Raw genomic sequence first — 19,996 nt, 5'->3', positions numbered from 1 at the left:
TATATATATATATATATATATATATATGTATATATATATATATATATATATATATATATATATATATATATATATACATTCTGACAGCTGTAATAAACTATACACGCCAAAGCCTGATGACCTGCGTGTGGTAGACAGTTTACACCAAAATCTGACTGCAAAATGTCCTTGAAAAGTATAAGACCTTTAAAACATCTTTTAAAAGAAGAAATGTTTGCATCGGTATGGGAAACAAGTAGTCAGAAGTCTGAAGAATATAAATTACTTCTTCACTGAAATAATTGGAAAAGGTTAAAATTCATCATTTTAACTGATAGGCTTTCTTTGAGACATTTGTTGCAATGAATACAAAATAGTACATTTGTAATTCTTTGAATGATTTTTCTATAATAAAAATAAATGTTTATTTAATGAACTAAATATTAAACGAAAACATTAACTAACCTATATTTCACAAAGCATGTGCAATGAACAAGTAAGATAGTTTCATTTTAAATAAAGAATACATAATGCAAATAACTTTTATTATTATTATTTTGTTAAACATCTTAAATAATGTCAAAATACCAACATAATAATTATCCTTATAAAGTGTATGAAGCCTGTCTAACTTATTTCATTTAAAATATCTGATCTCTCAAATTTGGGTGCAAAAGTAGTTACATTTAGTTTCCGAATCCATACAACAGGAACAAGGAATGCCCTGAGTGGTGCAAACTTTTGCAGCCCCCACAGATGCTGCAAATTCATGTGCATTGCTATAAAAACATGTTTTTAGACAAATGTAGGAATGTGACATTGGAAAGCAACTTTTGCATTGTATTCTTGCACTTTTGCCCTTTTGTTAATAAGCCTTACGAAGTCACAATGATTATGCAAGCAATCTATCCATATTGATTGCAACCACACCGTGCCTCTATTGATAATAACAACACTACCTCCAGTTAAATAGATTGTGTGAATAGGATGTGGGCTTTCCCACTTGGCTGCCTCCTTCAGAATTTACTCATCAGCTTCCAGTCTGCATGATGATTCGTCAGTGTGTATGTAAGCAGACCATAGTGAGTCTATGAATTGTAGTGAGAATAGCTGTGTTAGCACTTATAATTGAATATTGTTCATTAAGGTCTCTTAAGTTATAAGTAGCACTGAATTGCTAAGTAAACAGGAGACAGGAGACCTTGCTTATCTTATTTGATAACATATTAACACTAAAGAATGATCTCCCACTGGAATGCTTAGAATTCTAATACTCTCAGGATTGTACATTAACTTTTAATTTAAGCAAATTTATTTATTTTTAGACCATTTTTTTTAGACAGGGAATTCTTTTGATACCATGGTGGAGAAAATATCTTTTTAATTAATGGACATTGGAAAAAATAAATAAAATTGTAGTTTGTCAGGATTCTTCCCTTAGCTAATTTCTCAAAATTAATTTACCCTACAAATATAACTAATTTTTTGAGGAGCTTACAGATTTAATGTTCAGACTCAATCCGGTCCATTTTTAAATCGATTTGTAATCTGCCTAATCCTTTATCAACGCTGAAGAGAATCCAGTAACAGAGCCAGTGGTCTGGCCGCGAAATATAGGATGAACATAAATGCTAAACTCATGTCAGTGTGACTGTGACATCACTCCTGCTTCTATATCCCTATTGAATTGGTGCCAAAGCAGCCAGCAAGGCAATCAAAACAATTCTGTTGGAGGAGTTAATTTTCCCCCAGAACATCCTTGTGTGCAGCTGCTGTACTGTTAATTATCTGCAGGTTACGGGATGTGCAGGGAAATAAGTATTGAAGATTAATTTGCTTGGTGACTTGTTGATGGGAAGTTTAACACAAAGGCAAACTGCAGCTTCCAGCTGCTGTGGAACTACAGGTTCATCTGTGACAAGGGGGAATATATGCCTTCCCCACTCTGCCCTTGATACACATACACTCCATCATTCATTCCTTGTCACATGTGCTCCAAGTCTTTAGTTTTCACAGCGACTCCCACATCTGTTGCTCCAAGGAACATTGTGCATAGCGCCGATGACACACACTGATGATGTCACTGGCACTCTGCATAGACTGCCCACATCATGGAGTAGCAGCAAGAGTTGGGTATTGGAGTGCACCAGACACCACGGCAGGATAAGAGCTGCTGTTAGGGAAGATAGGGAGAGCATTGTGAAGTGGTCCATATCTACTAACTGTCCCTGCAGTCTGGACAAAGACCTGACTGTGCGGAGCAGCTCCCTACTATCAGATCTATACTGCCACAGTCAAGACAGTTAACAGACTGTGCTGCTCTCTTGTAAAAGTTCTTTCAAATTTCACTAATTGCTGCTGTTGTCTTAAGTTCTGTTGCTGCTTGGCTGGTTCCTGAAATGTTGGGCGCCCTGTTTTAAATAGGCAAAGGTACTACTCACCTCCTGGAAATCTGAACAATGAGTGAATATTCTAGGCCTCCATCCCTCTAACCTGTCTAACATTTAATAAATAGGCTTCCACCTACAATTTGCCCCATCAATTTTTGGGGGGGGGGGAATTATAGCCCCTACAGTAAATTAAGGCCCCTGTTTGTTTTCTTGGCACCCACATTCAATAAAATAGATACTATATTAAATTAATAGACCCCACATTCTGCTTCCTTAAATGAATCGCCCTCACATTATATTAATAGCCTCCACATATTCCCACATTACATAAATACCTCCCATCAGAAGCCACACTATACTAATAGTTCCCACTACTTTTCATTAATGCCCCCATTACATTAATAGTACCAACCAGCCCTCACATTATATTAATAGTCCCCACTTCATAACCTTAATAGGCCCCACTATATTACATCAATATAGTCATCTACATGATATCAATACCCCCCACTATATTACATTAGTGTGCCCAACTAAATTACATTACATTAATACCCTACCACCACATTTACCTGAAAGGCTGCTTTGTAGATGATTTATCTGGGAGGCAGACTGTCTGCCTCTGACATGGTTTAAGTACATGTGGGAAGCTGGCACTAGCTGCACATGTTGGTATGCTGGTATTCATGGAGGGGAGGGAAGGCTAGGAGCAGAGGGATAGGTGAGGGAGTGAAGGGAAGAAAACAGAGAGAAAGCTGAATAGATGGGCAGTGGGGATGGAAAGGTAGGAGCAGAGGAGAGGGAAGGGAAGGAACATGGTTGATATGCCACTGAATGTGTATACTTGACAAAGGAAGGCTGTTCCCATGAAACTTTACAGTTTTATTTTCTTTATGTAAAATAAAAAAGTTTGCATTAAATAATAAATGTTTCAGATTGGTGTGCACTTTCAGAACGGTTTATATGATGAAGATTTCGGCTTTGCAGCGAAACACAGATTTCAGGAAATGACCAGAGGCATCAGCCAGGGACCTATGTCTGGTGTGAAAACACGATTAAGAATCAGGTTGTAATATGGCATTATACCAGAGTTTTTCCAGCACTGTTTCAAAGTGCCTGACCATTAAAATGCATAACTTGTAATTTACTCAATATTGTTCTGCTCTGTGCACCACATGTATTTATGTTCTGTCTTTCAACATTGTGTCTTTATGAATAAACATAATAATTAGCAAAGTTAACATGTTCTGTTGCAAAATGAAACAAGACTATCTTCAATGACCTATAGCACTTAAAGTACTATGGCTAACACTGATATTTTACATGTGTACTAATTAATATTGTGAAGTTTATTTGTAATGATTCAGTTTTTTTAGATTGTTTAGTAATCAGTTTATTTATATTTATAGTTGGGAGCAAATGCATTAGCTGGTTGAATATTTCACCATAGACAAATTTGCCTCTCGTGAAGAAAATGTAAAATGCCAGATAATATTTGGAGTTGCCCATATACATTCAGGTTAGGAACAAATCTAGCTAAAGGGTATTCATTTGCTCTTGTTAATTTATAACTTATTAATCAATTCATCAGTGCTCTAATAAAATTTAAAAAGTTTTACAAAATCCCTATAGATACAATGCTCAAGAGGAAAAGAAATCTGGGGTAAATGTATTAACCTCCAGTTTCTTGAAGAAACCGGAGGTTAATACATTTACCCCCTGCAGTTTAATACAATTCTTGGATACTTTAGATTACATATTATTATATGTGCTTTAATAATATATTTGTGGATTCTTTTTAATTAATTAATAAATGATGTTAATTGATTGAGTCAGTTCTCTATATTGATTTTCTCCGTTGTAATATTACTGTTTTATCATCATCTTTTTACATTTTGCGAGTTTCAACCCTGCACTGTTCTTTGTTTTGTGTTATATGCGAACATATATGCAAATTTTGTTCTGCAAGTAACAGGGACATGTTGAGAAAAAAGATGTTTACTAATTACTTTATCGTGGCACTCAGTTAGGCCCCACACCTCTCAGCCAGGCACGAGCAGCAGTATACAAGTTGCAGAAAAAATGCAGAGAGGTTTACCGTCACTGAAGACATACTATGATGTTCATTCTTTACAATCATCTAACAGGAAATCCAAGACATCAGCAGCAATTGTCCAGAACATTCCATTTATTGGAAGTGTGGAAATATGCCTATAAGGTTAAACGTTTTTAGGAGGCAACCAAATGACATAATTTGGATGGCAAAAAAAACATGCTCTAAAAGTTCTGAAGTAACTGCACCACCTCCACTGAGCTGCACTACTTGCATTGCCCACTCTCTCAATAGTTACTTCATTAAACCTTCATTCCTCCACATCGTTTACACCCCACCACCATACACTTACTTTTTTTACCTTCTCTATTTCTTTTTCCTTTTTCAAATAAAGTTTTTTATTGAAATTTCACTGAAATCAAGGGTGTTGGAAAGGGGTAGAGAAAAAGAAAAGAGGGGGAGGGGATTGGATTTGGAATGTTAACATATATATCAGAACAAGTGCAAATCCACAATACAGTTTTTTATTAAGAGAATGAAAGCATGAGAGTATTTCAGTGTGAGATTGTGGATATATGAATCAAAATAGTACAGACAGATGTATTGGTTGTAAGAGAGAAAGGGAACAAGGAAAGGAAAGTGGGGGGACCAGGAAATATTAGTAGGGGGAGAAAGAGGGAGGAAAAGGCAGAGGGGATATTGGAATAAGAGGGGGAAATGGAAGAAAAAATGTGTAAAGAATTCTCATCTCCTATGTGAACAAAAAAAACCCAAAGAATCAGAGAGGACCTTAGGTATCAAAGTATTTTGTCTAAGTTCTGCCATGTTGATAAAAATTGGTTTGGATTGTCGTGACGTAAGCTAGTGATGTCTTCCATTTTATATATTTGCCATATAATGGCAATTAGGGCAGGAATTGTGGGGGGTTCTCTATTTCTTGTAACCGCTGCCACCACTCTTCTCTCCAAACTCCTTCTGAGTCCAGGCATGCTATTTCTAAATCAACAATCATTATTATTCTCTTAATACTTCCCACTTGTCTGCATTCATGAACTGTTCTGTTCCCTGAACCCATTACACTCAATGACTTACACAATTACACAAGCAGATATAAACTTCATACCTACAATCAATTATTATTCCTCGACAAGTAGCTCTAGCTCTGATTTTTTTTTTATCATTGCATGCTACTCTGTGACTCTTTACTCTAACCTGCCTTGTTCTTCATTTTTTTTATTACTGCCCATTGCTCCATGACTTTCTATACCTTGTTTACTCTCCCTGTTCAGCTGCTTGTACTGTCTCCACTACTATTTCTACTCTCCTCCCTATGCCTCCTGACCTTTTACTCCTCCCTGCTCCCTCTACATTTCCCATCTAAACCCATTTGCCTCCTCATCTTCTGCCCCACTGTCACACACTGCTCATTCGGCTTCCATGGACAAAGGCTGAGACATTCACCTGCGTCTCATTAGCAGACCTCAAATCCCTAAGTCCTGATCTGTGCATGTGCATACTGATTACCTGTCTACTTCTCATAAGATTCCTATTGGTTCCTGTTTTAGGCTCCAGACTTGAAAAGGCACTTCCTCCCTTTCCTCTGGCCCTGTTGATCAAGTTACCTATCTGGATAGGTTCCTACCTATTCCATGAGCTCTCACCTGAATCGTCAGTGTCTCCGCTGTGTGCTACTCCACAGGCTATACCGCTCAAGCTGGACCTGTCTCCGCTGTGTGCTACTTCCCCGGCTATACCGCTCAAGCTGCACCTGTCTCTGCTGTGTGCTACTCCATGGGCTATACCACTCAAGCTGCACCTGTCTCCACTGTGTGCTACTCCACGGCCTATACCGCTCAAACTGCACCTGTCTCCGCTGCGTGCGACTCCACGGGCTATACCGCTCAAGCTGCACCTGCCTCAGCTGTGTCGCTGATCCAAGGACTGGACTGTTTAAACCGCAACTGACTCCATATAGCTGCTCTATACTACTCAAGCTGCACCTGCCTCAGTTGTAGTCCTGTTCAAGCTTTATCTACTCCACATTTGCCTCTGTGGTTCAGTGGCACTACAGGTCTTATCATCAAGTTGCTTGTTGTTATCTTCTCTGGCTGAACTGTTCCTGTGTCACCTAAAGCATATTACGGCATTGTATGGTACTTGGTTCCTGCCAGATCGGTTGTGATTATATTGCTGCCTAGACTGTTACTCTCTCCTCTGATGTGCACTGTCCTATTGTGATACCATACACCTGCTGCCTTATCTTCTCCACCATATTGCTGGACTGTTCATTCTATGCCATATTTGATTACATGCTAGTTGTTCTCATTGCATATGATATTGCCGGTGGCTCTGCTCACCTTGTACTATGCTCCTAGTGTCTATATATTAAGAGTGTGCACCGGGCACTTTTAGTGTTTTGTGTTTTGGGTTTTTGGTTCTGAATAGCTTGTGGTTTTGGGTTCTGATTTGTTTTGCCAAAACACCTGACGAAAGGTTTTGGTTCTGATTTAGGGTTTTGGGTTCTGATTTATTTTTAAAAAAGCATAAAAAGTGCTAAAATCTAGTTTTTTGTTTGTTTTTTCACTCCTACGCTATTATTAACCTCAATAACATTCAATAACAATCATTTCCACTAATTTCCAGTCTATTCTGAACACCTCACACCTCACAATATTGTTTTTAGTCCAAAATTTTGCACCGAGGTAGCTTTCTGGACAGCGTAGTGGAGTGGGCCCGGTACCCAATTTGGTACCGGGGCCACAATACCTCCATCAACCGTCTAAATCCCACTCCACCGGACGCACATCTAAAACCAACATTGCTAATATTGACGCAGTTATCCGCTTTGCCATAGGATGACTAGTGTCGTACTTGGTGCTCATGGCAAATGACTGTTGGACGGTCAATTGTTTGGTGAAAGACGTAGCGGTCTTACGACTTCCCCTCTGGGAAGATGACCGACTACCAGCAGCAACAGCAGCAGTGGCAGTAGTAGGCGTACCGCTGCAGGATTGCTCGGATGAATCCTGTATTGAAGAGGACTCAGTCTGGCTGGTGACATGGCCTGCAGGACTAAATCTGATGGAGATCGTGGAGGAAGTTGACGAGGAGGGTGTTGGTGGTGTGTATCCAACAGGACCAAGGGATTTAGGTGTCCCTGGACTGATGACGGTCCTAGCCCCAGTTCCTGAACTAACCACTGAACTATGAAGGTTATTCAGGTGACGTATAAGGGAGGATGTCCCTAGGTGGCCAAGATCCTTACCCCTGCTTATTTGAGCTTTACATAAGCTACATATGGCCATACATTTGTTGTCAGGATTTGGATAAAAATAACTCCAGACCGAAGAGGTGCATTTTTTGGTCTTCTGACCAGGCATGACGATGGGCTTTTTCATCCCATGGACAACAGCTGTTTCCCCCCCTGGTGCCTCATTTACAATAACCACATCAGCATCCTCATCTTCAAATTCCTCCACAGCGCCAGCTACATCAGTAGCCTCCTCCCGGTGTACAACATTGACACCTTGATTATTCAAATCTGGATCTACACTGTGGGTGATCCTTTCAGCATATGCAGAGGGTGTGCTGCAAATGGTGGATGGAGTCACCTCTTCCCGTACAGTGATGGGAAGGTCAGGCTTATCAACCACCAACACCCTTGGACTCGCCTTGGGGATTTGTGATGTCATCTGTTTAGAAGACAGAGTTGTTTGCTGTTTTGTTGTTGTTGCTGACAGCATAACTCTCTTCAATTTTTTTGAGAGGGGGGAGGAGGAGGGCTTAGATCCTTGGGTGAAGCTGAACCACTAGTCCTGAACACGGGCCAGGGCCTAAGCCGTTCCTTGCCACTCCGTGTCGTAAATGGCATATTGGCAAGTTTTCGTTTCTCCTCAGATGTTTTTAATTTTCTTTCTTTGGAAATTTTAGTCAACTTTGGGTTTTTGGATTTTACATGCCCTGTACTAGGAGATTGGGCATCGGCCTTGGCAGACGACGTTGATGGTATTTCATTGTCTATGTCATGACTAGTGGCAGCAGCTTCAGTATTAGGAGGAAGTGGTTCTTGATCTTTCCCTACTTTATCCTCCAAATTTTGGTACTCCATTATATGCAGCACAAGAGAGCGTACCCCTAAACCACACACACTGGGCAAAGCCTTTACAAATTATCTGCGGCACAGGAGAGTACCACTGGACTGTAGTTATACAGCAGTACCTATTTTTAGTGACAGCTGCAAGAGTGAACGTAGTGTGAATTTGAATTAAAATATTACTACCTAATTTTTCTGACAGCTGGAAGAGTTAACGTAGTGTGACTTTGAATTGAAATAGTACTACCTATTTTTTTCAACCTAATTTTTTTTTTTTTCCGTATAATTTTTTTAGAATTTTTTTTTTTATTATTTATTTTTTTATAACTTTTTAATAATTTTTTTTATAACTTTGGAATAATTTAGAAATAACAATGCCCTTAGCAGAACAGAGCACAGGACACCACCACTGGAATCAGCAGGACACAGCACTGCACAAAGCACCACTGGACTCAGCAGGACAGAGCACAGGACACAGCACCACTGGACTGGACTGAGCAGAACACAGCACAGCTTAGCACAGGACAGCACAGCACAGCACAGCACGAGAAATCACAGGACAGAGGACCACCTAACACACCCTCCTTCTTCCCTGATCAATGCCCAAGTGAAGATGGCGGCGGCAAGCGGGGAATTTAAAGGATCCGGGTATCGCGAGATCCGACAGCGGGATTATGAGTCAGAGCCTCGTTTTAAGTTTCGGAATCGGCGGGAATTCCCGGACATCGCTCGGATCTGACTCGGAATCACACTGTTCGGGTGGGCTCGGATTCCAGACATCCGAGCCCGCTCATACTTACTATATATATACCGAGACTTTCTTGTTATTCATCCAGTCATCATTAAAAAGCTAATTGTACTTTTATCCTGCATCTGACATATATTTACTCTCTGGGTACTACTACCACTTGCCAGTGTGTTACAATACTATTACTACCCGAGGATCCGTTCCTCTAACATCTATTGAACGGAGCCAGAGTCCAGAATACCAAACCGTGACACCCACACCTTTTCACCAGCTCTCTACTTGCCTCCACCTCCTCCGCTCTCCATTCACTCCCCCTCCACTCTTTTCACCACAATTGTTCCCCACAAGTACCCCATTTCTTAGAATACACTGTTCTTACTCTATGTTCCTTCACCCATTTGCTCTCTCCCACATCCTCTCACTTTCTCCTTCTCACCTTACTTCTTCTGTTAGCTGCTTGGAACATTTATCTCTTTTTCCCAGGCCTGGACTTATGCCCAAGTTCCACTCATATCTATCATTCTGCCCCAACGTTACCCATAGCAATTCTGTGAAGTTTATCTACATCTCCCCATTTCTTTATCTCCCTTCTCCTTCAATCACTGGAATGCTAAATCCTTCATTCTTAATCTATACACCTCTAAGTTTATGACCCTTTATGGCATTACCAAAACCTGGCTCTCCTCATATGACAACACTTTTTCCCACAGCGCTCTACTACAAGTTATCTCCTTCTCTCATACCACCAGACCTGGAGATAGACAATGTAGTAACGTCAGTAACCTACTGCTTCCCTGCTGCAGAATCTAATTTCTCTGAGCCTTTTCCCTCCTTCTTTTCCTTTTAAATGGTTATCTGCCACTCCTCCTGGTCCTGTATATTCATATAGCTCCACACTAAAAATAAATAAATCAATGAAATTAATAATGTGTAACCTCAAAATGAATAATCATCGCTAGTGCTTATAGTCTAGACTAATTACCACTTATGCAGGGGGACAAACAGTATGTAGTACCCTCACAAAATCTGTAACAAGCACAAGGCTACAGCAGAATTTGCTGGTTACACAGTTGCACTATAACTATTTCTTTTGGAGAGATATCAATGGATCTACTTAAAAATAGTGTTGTTTTGGGTATGAAACATTCTTACACCAAATGCAGCCACAAACAGCCATAAACCTGCATTCACAATACATTGCAGTACAATATTACAGTATGGACCTCATTTGCATGTAAATATATTTGTAAAATTGTGTGCTCACATGTTGAGTCAATTCCTATCGCAAGATATAGCAAACTTAAAAACGCAGAATTTGTACGGCTGGTGTACATAGGTTTGTATACTGCAACCTTTTCCCATTAATAACTGACTTTGTAGTTTTCCAAGTGCAAGTATACCCTGGCAGCCAATGGCTATTCAGCATGAGGGCATGTTTTGCAGGGTTTCTCATGATGTGCTTCACATAAAATTAAATTGAAAATAAAGTGCTACCATATTTGGTAGTAGACAATGATACTTCATGTAATGTGATGTGCTTCCACCAAAAGCCTGGGTTTGTTGTAGTAATGGCAGTGGGTTGCGACGATGCAATAAAAAATTGCTGCATTTATATCCTCCTTTATCCTAGGTGATCACATTATTCCTATTAATAATCCCACAGACTCTAATGTGCCAAACTTCTCTCCCTCTTATCTTTGGCATCTCTCACTGCATTCCTCTCCCACAAACTGTAACAGTCACTCTTGTCTTTTTATGCCTCTGCTCTATCTTTTCCATTTCAGCTTTTTCCTGCCTCTTGCACTCTTGCACTGTCAGCTAAATCCAAGCAAACACATCATCACTTTGATGAACTCGATCCTGCCTTCTTTATTCTACACTTGAACCACTACTGTATCACTGTTCTGTCATGCCGGAACCTGACTGGTTTGTACTAAAACCACACTTTCACCTCAGTCCTGGAAATGTCTGCCTCGTACCACACTCACACTTCCGACACTCTAAACCCCAGCCAGGGTGATACATGCAGACCCTTTACTTCTAAATGTGTTCCAGTACTGCTAAAGAAATCTGATTCTAACTCTGTCATTTGCAGCTTTGAATCAATTATTTTGCTTTATCGCTTTGCCCTCTTGCATGCTAAATAAACCTCCTGAAAAATCTCTTATTTCTACCCAATCATCTAATCCCCATCACCTCTTTGTCACCTTCAACTCCCTCCTCTGACCACTTCCTCCTCCTCTACCATCCTCCCTTACAACTCCTGATATTGACACCTTCCTCACCATCCAACAAGAAATCTCCTGCTTTACTCACATTGTTCCCTTTTCCCAAATTCATCATGTGTTCCTTCATCCCCGTATCTGGGGACAGGGTCTGTAATCTTGTATGTTGTCAGGTTCCATGTTAATACAGTCCATAACTTACCCTGCTACTTGTCCAGGTGTGTCCTATATCCTGAAAGCCTCATTGTTTGAACTCAGGGGCCATCATTTGAAATTTCATATCTTTTCTGATATGACGCAATCACTTTGCTGCTACTGTTGCAGTTATTAGGACTAGTGACTGTTTCATTTTCTTGTGAAGGCTTTTCTTTTTTTGAGTAGTGTGTCATTAATACATGCTTGTCTTCAGACACATTTTGCAAGTGAAAGGCATGCAAGTAATTTGTATTCAAGGGTCACGCAATACTATTCCATTAGCTCTAGCTAAAATTGAAGCAGTATGGAAATGTAAACTAAGAAGTTTATGTTGTAAAAAATGCTATGCACAAATGATAATAGCGCATAATTTCTACTTGTTCTGTGGAAATTGTGGGGTAAATAAATGATCCACATAGAAAGTTGTGTAACTTCCCAGGTAAGTGTCCCCTGGAATTATAGAGAATAAAAGTGAGATTGATTCTTCTAGGCAAGTGAAATACTTTACCTAGGGCTATTAGCAGGTGATGAAATTGAGTCCACTTCTGAATAAACAATGCATGCAAGTCTTCCTAGGTATTATTGTCATCACCTAACTGAGATCTTCTATTTCAATAAATTCTTGGGAGAACATACTGGCTTTAAATGGGGTTCCCCAAGCACTAAATGCACCTAAGCAATTCCTACATTTTGCTATGAATTACAATATTGGATTACCAAGTTGCATGATGAAATACTAGAACAGCTTTTGGTGCCTCTGACTCTTAGATGCATGACTCTAAACATGGTTCATAATCATATTTTATGTGTATTTGAGCGCAGATAGGACCAAAAAGCACATGCTACAAAGATTTCTTTGGCCAGGAGCACTAGCGTTGCGATTCATCCTACAACAATTATTGTGAATATTGCTAGCCACTGTGTCTCATTTTCAAAGGCGTTTGTACAGCCCTCATTCACTGAACGATCCTGTCATAAACTGATTGCACAAACAATGCTAATCCAAGGACTTCAATGGCTGATAGTCAGTGATATTTTATATAGTACCATCAATGAGAATGTGCTCATTAGTTGTGATAATACAGAAGCAAATAATTGTATTATAATTGTACTATTACTTGTAACACAGCAACTACCATAACAAATAGTGGTGCAATCTGTTGAACAGGAATAAAACATTAGCCAAAGTTTAGTATATACAGTATATAATATAGCAGCATAGAAATAATAAAAGCTGGATACAAATGCACCAATGATAATACAGGAACAGACAAATTCAGCAGCCCATGTCAGGTTCAGAAAAGTAGCGGCTCCACTCTTAACTAAAGTCCAATATGCTAACAATGAATTGCACAGCAACTAAATCCCATGTCTTACATGCAGAGGGATAAATGAACAGTGTGCAGGAGCAAAGTAAAAACTTAAGCAACATCCATGTTCATAGTTGAAATCTTAATTACATACATACACATTGTAGGCCTGATTAATTTTTAGATATAAGATCCTTTGCGTACCGTGTCTTGCGTGAAATAACTCTGTGCATGTTCAGAAATGGACCTTCAGTCACTGAACGTAATTGTGTTCAATTACACTCCAGTTGAGTGTAACCTTATTCTTTCATGTTTCTTTAGCAAATTCAAGCAATTCTCAAATGGGTCTTCTACATATCAACTGTCACAAATCGGGATCTTAGCCGCACTTACCTCATCCGCCGCTGTCATATCACGGCTACCTGGGTCCCTTCTGGCCGTCTGCAGCATTCCCATCCTCCACACCTCCGTTTGTAAACAAACACATACTGTTTGTTCTGCTGCATGGGCGCGGCCATCTTGGATGCAGTCAGGTGATCATTCCAGACCAACCTAATTCTGCACCTGTGATCACATGAACTGATCAGCCAATAGTTGTTTGGGACACCCTATTTAAACCTGCTGCTGTGATCTGTTCATTGCCAGAACAACACACTTCTCTCTAGAGTATAGTTCTTGGCTCCAGTGTTCCTGTCTGCATTCCTAAGTGCAGTGTTCCTGACTGCATTACAAGTGCAGTAATCCTGTCTGCACTCCTAAGTGCAGTGTTCCTGACTGCATTACAAGTGCAGTGTTCCTGACTGCATTACAAGTGCAGTGTTCCTGACTGCATTACAAGTGCAGTGTTCCTGTCTACATTTCCAGACTGCTAATTCCCCTGCTATATTCTACAATCAGCAAGAACATGAGCAAGAAGTTCATCCAGGCTGCTAAGTTCTGTTTCACTCCTGCTCCAGCTAGTCCCAAGGGTCCCGAATCGGATCAAGAAATTCAGACGACCGTGACATCAACACAAATGGTGAAGCCTATTGCAGGCTTGTTAGAAAAAAATACATCCATAATTTTCCACTACCCTCTTTGACATTGCTTTCTAAAAAGGACAAGTGGAGATGTAACCCCTGGCAACTAATAAGATTCTAGCTACCATTTATCTAGTACATTCTAGAAAATGATAGCTAAAATGTGATTTGCTGCTACGAGAAACACATTTACTTTTCTTTTTAGAATGATTGCTAAATCTACCTGAAAGAGTTTTTGCAGAGAACTGAAGACATATTCTCTGATTTACCTAGGTGTACCAATCTAATAAACGTGATATAATTACTGAACCTCACATTAAGGTGAACTTTAAATATTACACAATCCAAGAGACATAGAGAGAAACTATCTCAGTTTAGGTTAAATATGCTTGAAGTAGGGGTAATAGCATAATTAAAAATTGATTGGTCCACTACTAATAGGCTGGGGTGTCCATGTCTAATTTTGTTGCAGCTAAGTGAATACATCATCATCATTTATTTATTTATACATCCTTACTGTACTCAGTGAATACTTGCCCACCTTACCCGTCGGTCCTGTCTCTCCAGACATGAGGGGATGCAAGTTAAAGATAGGCAAATATCCATATATATGAACATATGCACATTTTTGGTGTGCAGTACAGAAATACATAACTTATGCAAAAAAAGATATACATATATCCAACTCTAAATGAGACACATATATTTTACATAGCATATCACATATGGTGAGCTACTTCGTAGTTTGGAATATTCTGCATCAAAAACAGTAATGGAGAAACTTTTTTGTCAATGTCTGTACTGCAGACATTTTCTCTGCCAGAGGTACATACATTTCTTCAAAGCCAGCCAAAAACTGAGAACATTAGGATAGGAACAATCTTAAGCAATGACAATTTATTGGACTTGACATCCCTTGCAATAGTTGCAATGGAAACTTCTTTCTTTAAAGAAGAACTCAAAGCTAATTTTTCCAGTTTTATGTAATAAAATATTAAATTTACTGGAAACTTCTGACTTTGACCAGGAAATGCATTTGCTTTGTCCTAAATTGTACCCATGTTAGATTTACTTACAGTATATAATTTAAACTATTCCCACAAGTCAAGATTCTGCTTTCACTGAATCCATAGTTACTGAAATTATCTTTGCACAAAACACTTTAAATTTATTTAATTCAGGGGTATATTAATATTATTGACAAAGCCAGAGATCTCACTGAAAAAAATGCATTTACAGTACTCAAGAAAAGAATATGTCTGGAAATTAAAGTAGCAACATTTGAGAACAATTGAACTTTCCTTTGAGTGAATACATCAATGGATATTGAGAAGTTAAGTGCACTTCTCAATAGATTGAAAAAATGTTCTAATATTTCTATATATGATTATTGTTTCCAATGACATCTTTATAAAATGTATCAAAAAGCATTATTTTAGATTATTTATGTACTTTGCATATTTGGTTTACTATAATTGAATCCATTCTACAGGTACAAGACTGATCCATTATCAAATAACATTGGCATTATTAGCATTCTAGCATTCTCACTTTACTGTATATATGATGCTAGAAACACATTAAAGTAGCTGTACACTAATGGGATAAAGAAATCTTTATGCTGCTAAGTTTTTGCCCCTGGAAATGTCTATTTTTCAGTGTCGGACAAGTTTACGGTTCAAATTCTCTTATACTTTTGCATTTCTCATGATCTATTTTCAATCACTGGGCGTTACCAGTTAATTTTTACTGAAAAGGCATATTTGCAATGTAAGCATGTCATGATGTAGATCTACTTATAATGTACCAACCTTGACATGCAACATGTCCAAACTTAATGGTACATTTTACAGTATTGTTTAACAGTTTTTCACGTGAACATAAACACAATAGTTTATTAACCATTTATTATAACAATCTTTGTTTTAACCTGTGAGCTGTTAATTTGAACTTTGAACTCAAATTTTCAATACTAAATTCTGCAATTGAACCCAAACATGATCATACAACGTTTGAAGCCCTTGAACAGACCAAATTCAACTGCATTTCAATAGTTTGAGCATGCCTATTTCTAATTATATAATGGAATAATGCTATTATAAAAGTGTTTGATATGTGAGCGGAAGTGATGTAGGGCCATGGATATGGGAAAAGTCTGGCAAAAATTATTTGTTTTAAAAGTTATTTCAGAACACAAGGATCAAATCTTACCAGCTTTCCTGATCATGTCTATATGTATTAAAGAAAAAAAACATACCCACTTATACCAAGTGACTGATTGCTCCTTGATTTAAAGAGTTTTGTTAATGGTAAATGTTTTATATCATATATTTCAAAGAGTTTATTATATAGAGAGAACAAAGTCCAATGTGAGGAGGGTAAAGGAAATTTTTTATACAACCATTTTTGAAGAACTAATTTGATCCTTTGGCCTCAACTACCATATCTGCCCCAATGATACTCAAATATACCTCTCCTCCCCTGGCTTCTACCCTTGTTGGCTTTCCAAGTTTTCCAACAGTCTCTCTACACTCTTCATCTCGAAGTGCCAAACTGAACCTGTCCAAAACTGAACTTATTATCTTTCACTCTCCAGGTGTTTTCTCCCCTACTTCACTAACTCTATTTTCCCTAAGTACAGTGTCTTGGAGCCATCCCCACCTCCACCAGTCCCTCACACAATCCTGCCAACTATGCCTTCATAACATTGGTTTAATTTGCACCTTTATCACCCAAGAGTTCACTAAAACTCTCATTCACTCTCTCATTTACCATCTCAACTACTGTAATCTCCTGCTCATTGGCCTTACTATCAAAATTTTCAAACAAAACAAGCACATATTTTCCTTATGGGAGGCACCACCTTGACACCAGGCATTCTCTCTAGCTTGTTTAACAGTTTTACTTCTGTTTGACTGTATTGTATTTTACATATAATACTTAATATCCTTCTAACTGTTGTGCTGTAGAGCATCCAGATCAGACATTTCACACGTATAAGGAGTGTGTTCTTTCACAACTGAATAAGTACCTGTGCTGCTTGCAGCTGCTTTTGTATCTGACTTTAGAAAGTCTTATTAGCTAGACAGTACTTCTTAAAAAGCAAATAGATACAGGTTTTTAAACAATTGATGGTAGTTCATATCATCACTGCACTAATTACCTAATAGGACAGATGTGCTGTTTTTATTTAGATATGGTGGGCCTGATTCACCAAGGCTCCTATCTGCAGATTTGTTTTGTATCATATGTAAAATCACTCTGAGCATGCCCAGAACTGGACCATAAGCAAATATATGTACTAATGTTTCATTCATCTTCGTATGCAAAGCACATTTACTACAGCCTATGATTTCTTTTAGGGAACATGGTGGGGATGGGGCATCTGCCTGTAGTAAATGTACAGTAAGGGCATGTCAAACATACTATATGTTTCACACAGCAGGCTCTCAGGTCCTGTTACTTACCCCTTTGCTGTCTTTCTAACCTGTCCTTGTGGTCCGCAGACTTTGCTGGTCTCAGATCTCTCTGCAGGATGCTGCCCAGTCTATCTCCACTCCAGCGATCCCTCCAAAGCCAGTACATGGATGCTGTCATCTTGGATTCAGTCACCTGCTCATCCTTACTGCAGCTTCCAATCAGGGATAGCAGTCTCGACTCCAGGGTTACCTCCAAAATCAGTTCCTGGGAGTTGCCGTCTTGGATCTATTCACCTTACCTCTCTCAGCCAGAGTGCTGCTTCTGCCCAGCAGACCGCAGTCTCTAATCAGGTGACAACAGTTAGTATAAAAGGACTTCCTGGAGCCTTAACCTCAAACATATTGGCAGTATAAACAAATAATGCTAGATGTCTCAGTTTCGGAGCTATGTATCATCATCATCATCATTATCATCATTTATTTATATAGCACCACTAATTCCGCAGCGGAATGTGTCTGAAGGTCAACTTAAATCCATTTGGCGGTTTATCGAGGAATTTTCTCCACCATCCAAACAATCCTGTGCTGCAATCTTCGATTAAATTCTCTTGCAGCCACGTCCAGGGAGGTTGGCTACAATGAAATAGGGCTTAAACTTTCCAATAGCTTTACGTATGGTTGAAGTGGCCATCAAGGTCTCTTTAGATTGATTTGTAGCCTTGAGATTGTCTATGCTACAATCTTCTCTCTAACCTCCTTAAAAATTACCTGGCTTCCTTTCTCTTCTTTATGCTCATTGCAGCAAATGCAGTGACAAAATAACAGGAGAATGAGTCATTTTCTCTTTTCAAGTTCATTAAATGTGATTAAGTGATTTTTATAATGCAGGCACCTGTTACTCATCATAGATGAGTTCAGTTCCAAAATGAAGGAAAATCACCTGATTAAAATATAATTATTTCTAACTAATTTTAAAATGTGCTAATAATTTTGTCAGGCCCATTTTATGATTTATGTGTGGAATTAGCTATTACTTATTAAATGTGTCTGCAATTTGTGTTTTATTCCACTCTAAACCCAAAAAATACATATTTGGATTCCAAAATATGTTTTTTAAATTCAACAATTTTGTGGAAGAAATTATGCATTATTCAAATAAACTGCAAATGTTCCAATATTTTGGCCACAACTGTCTATCTCCAAATTTAGGGATAAGGGTATTGTACAGTGATATTCTCTCATTATGCATTTTGTGGACACTTACTTTAGACCCATTTTTCTATCAGCTGTTAATGGGATGCTAAATAGACTCATTTTCTTTTTTGGAAGCTTGATTTTATTATTTCCCAACAGAAATCATGTTTTTACAAAGTGATTTTAACAAAAAAATTCACAGACATAGTTGGCATGGCAAGTATTAATTTACCAATGCTGTTGCAGAGGGTCCAGGTAAAAAATTCACCCTCCCTCTTTAAAGTGCTTCTATATTATGGTGATAGTCACCTTTATTTCAATGTCTTTGAGCAGAACATATCTGAAAGCTCAGTGCCTCAGCTACTTAAATTTCACTTGCATATTTATTTTTTAAGTGTTGAGATACCTTGCTGTTTGCTTTCTGGCAATAAACACTGAAGTGTCTTTGGACTAGATTTATTAAGCTGCGGGTTTGAAAAAGTGGGGATGTTGCCTATAGCAACCAATCAGATTCTAGCTGTCATTTTGTAGAATGTACTAAATAAATGAAAGCTAGAATCTGATTGGTTGCTATAGGCAACATCCCCACTTTTTCAAACTTGCAGCTTAGTAAATCTAGCCCTTTGTGTCTTTTGTTCCACTTGTTTTCCTTCAGTGAACTTGATACCTCTTTTCACTGTTGTCACTTGGAACTTTAGGGCTCACTTGTCCCCCTCAAACTGCAAAAAAGTAATTGCGATGCAGATGTGGACCTATGTGGTCTTTTTTCTTTTTACAGGTCGCAGATGTGATGTAATGATGCCGCAATGCTTTTTTAAAGAAAAATAAAGTTCTCATGTGTATACTGCAGGGGATCCGCAAAGCAGAAATTGTTTCACACTTATAATTAAACTAACTATTCTAAAGATTACTACAATGGGTTAATATTGAACCTACCAAGCTATTAAAAGCAAAATGTTTTGAGGGACAGGATTTTTAGTCCTTACTTTTAAGGTGTGTATTTATATTATGGTCTCATAAGTACAGAAAAACCACACACAGACCCACAGACACAGACATGCACACCATGGGCCTGAGTGGAGGGGGAGGTAAATTTCAAATGTGGGGAAAGTTACAGTTGGGTTAGGGCATGACCTAGATCAGTTTTAAATGTCAGTGAAAAAAAAGCTATCAAGTATTTGTGTTCTAGATAAAAAAAAACAGGCAGTATTTAAATTATGTGCAAAATAATAAACTAACTTACATCCCTTTGTAACATGGTTTGCCCCAGAGAAAATGTATTACTTTTTTTGCTTCACTTTCCTTAATGACCCAAGCCTACTATCTACATCATACAATACTGATTTTCATCTATTTATTATCGACAGTTCA

This window comes from Mixophyes fleayi, chromosome 2 (assembly GCF_038048845.1).
Source record: "Mixophyes fleayi isolate aMixFle1 chromosome 2, aMixFle1.hap1, whole genome shotgun sequence".
Taxonomy (NCBI): domain Eukaryota; kingdom Metazoa; phylum Chordata; class Amphibia; order Anura; family Limnodynastidae; genus Mixophyes; species Mixophyes fleayi.
This window is presented reverse-complemented; position numbering follows the sequence as displayed.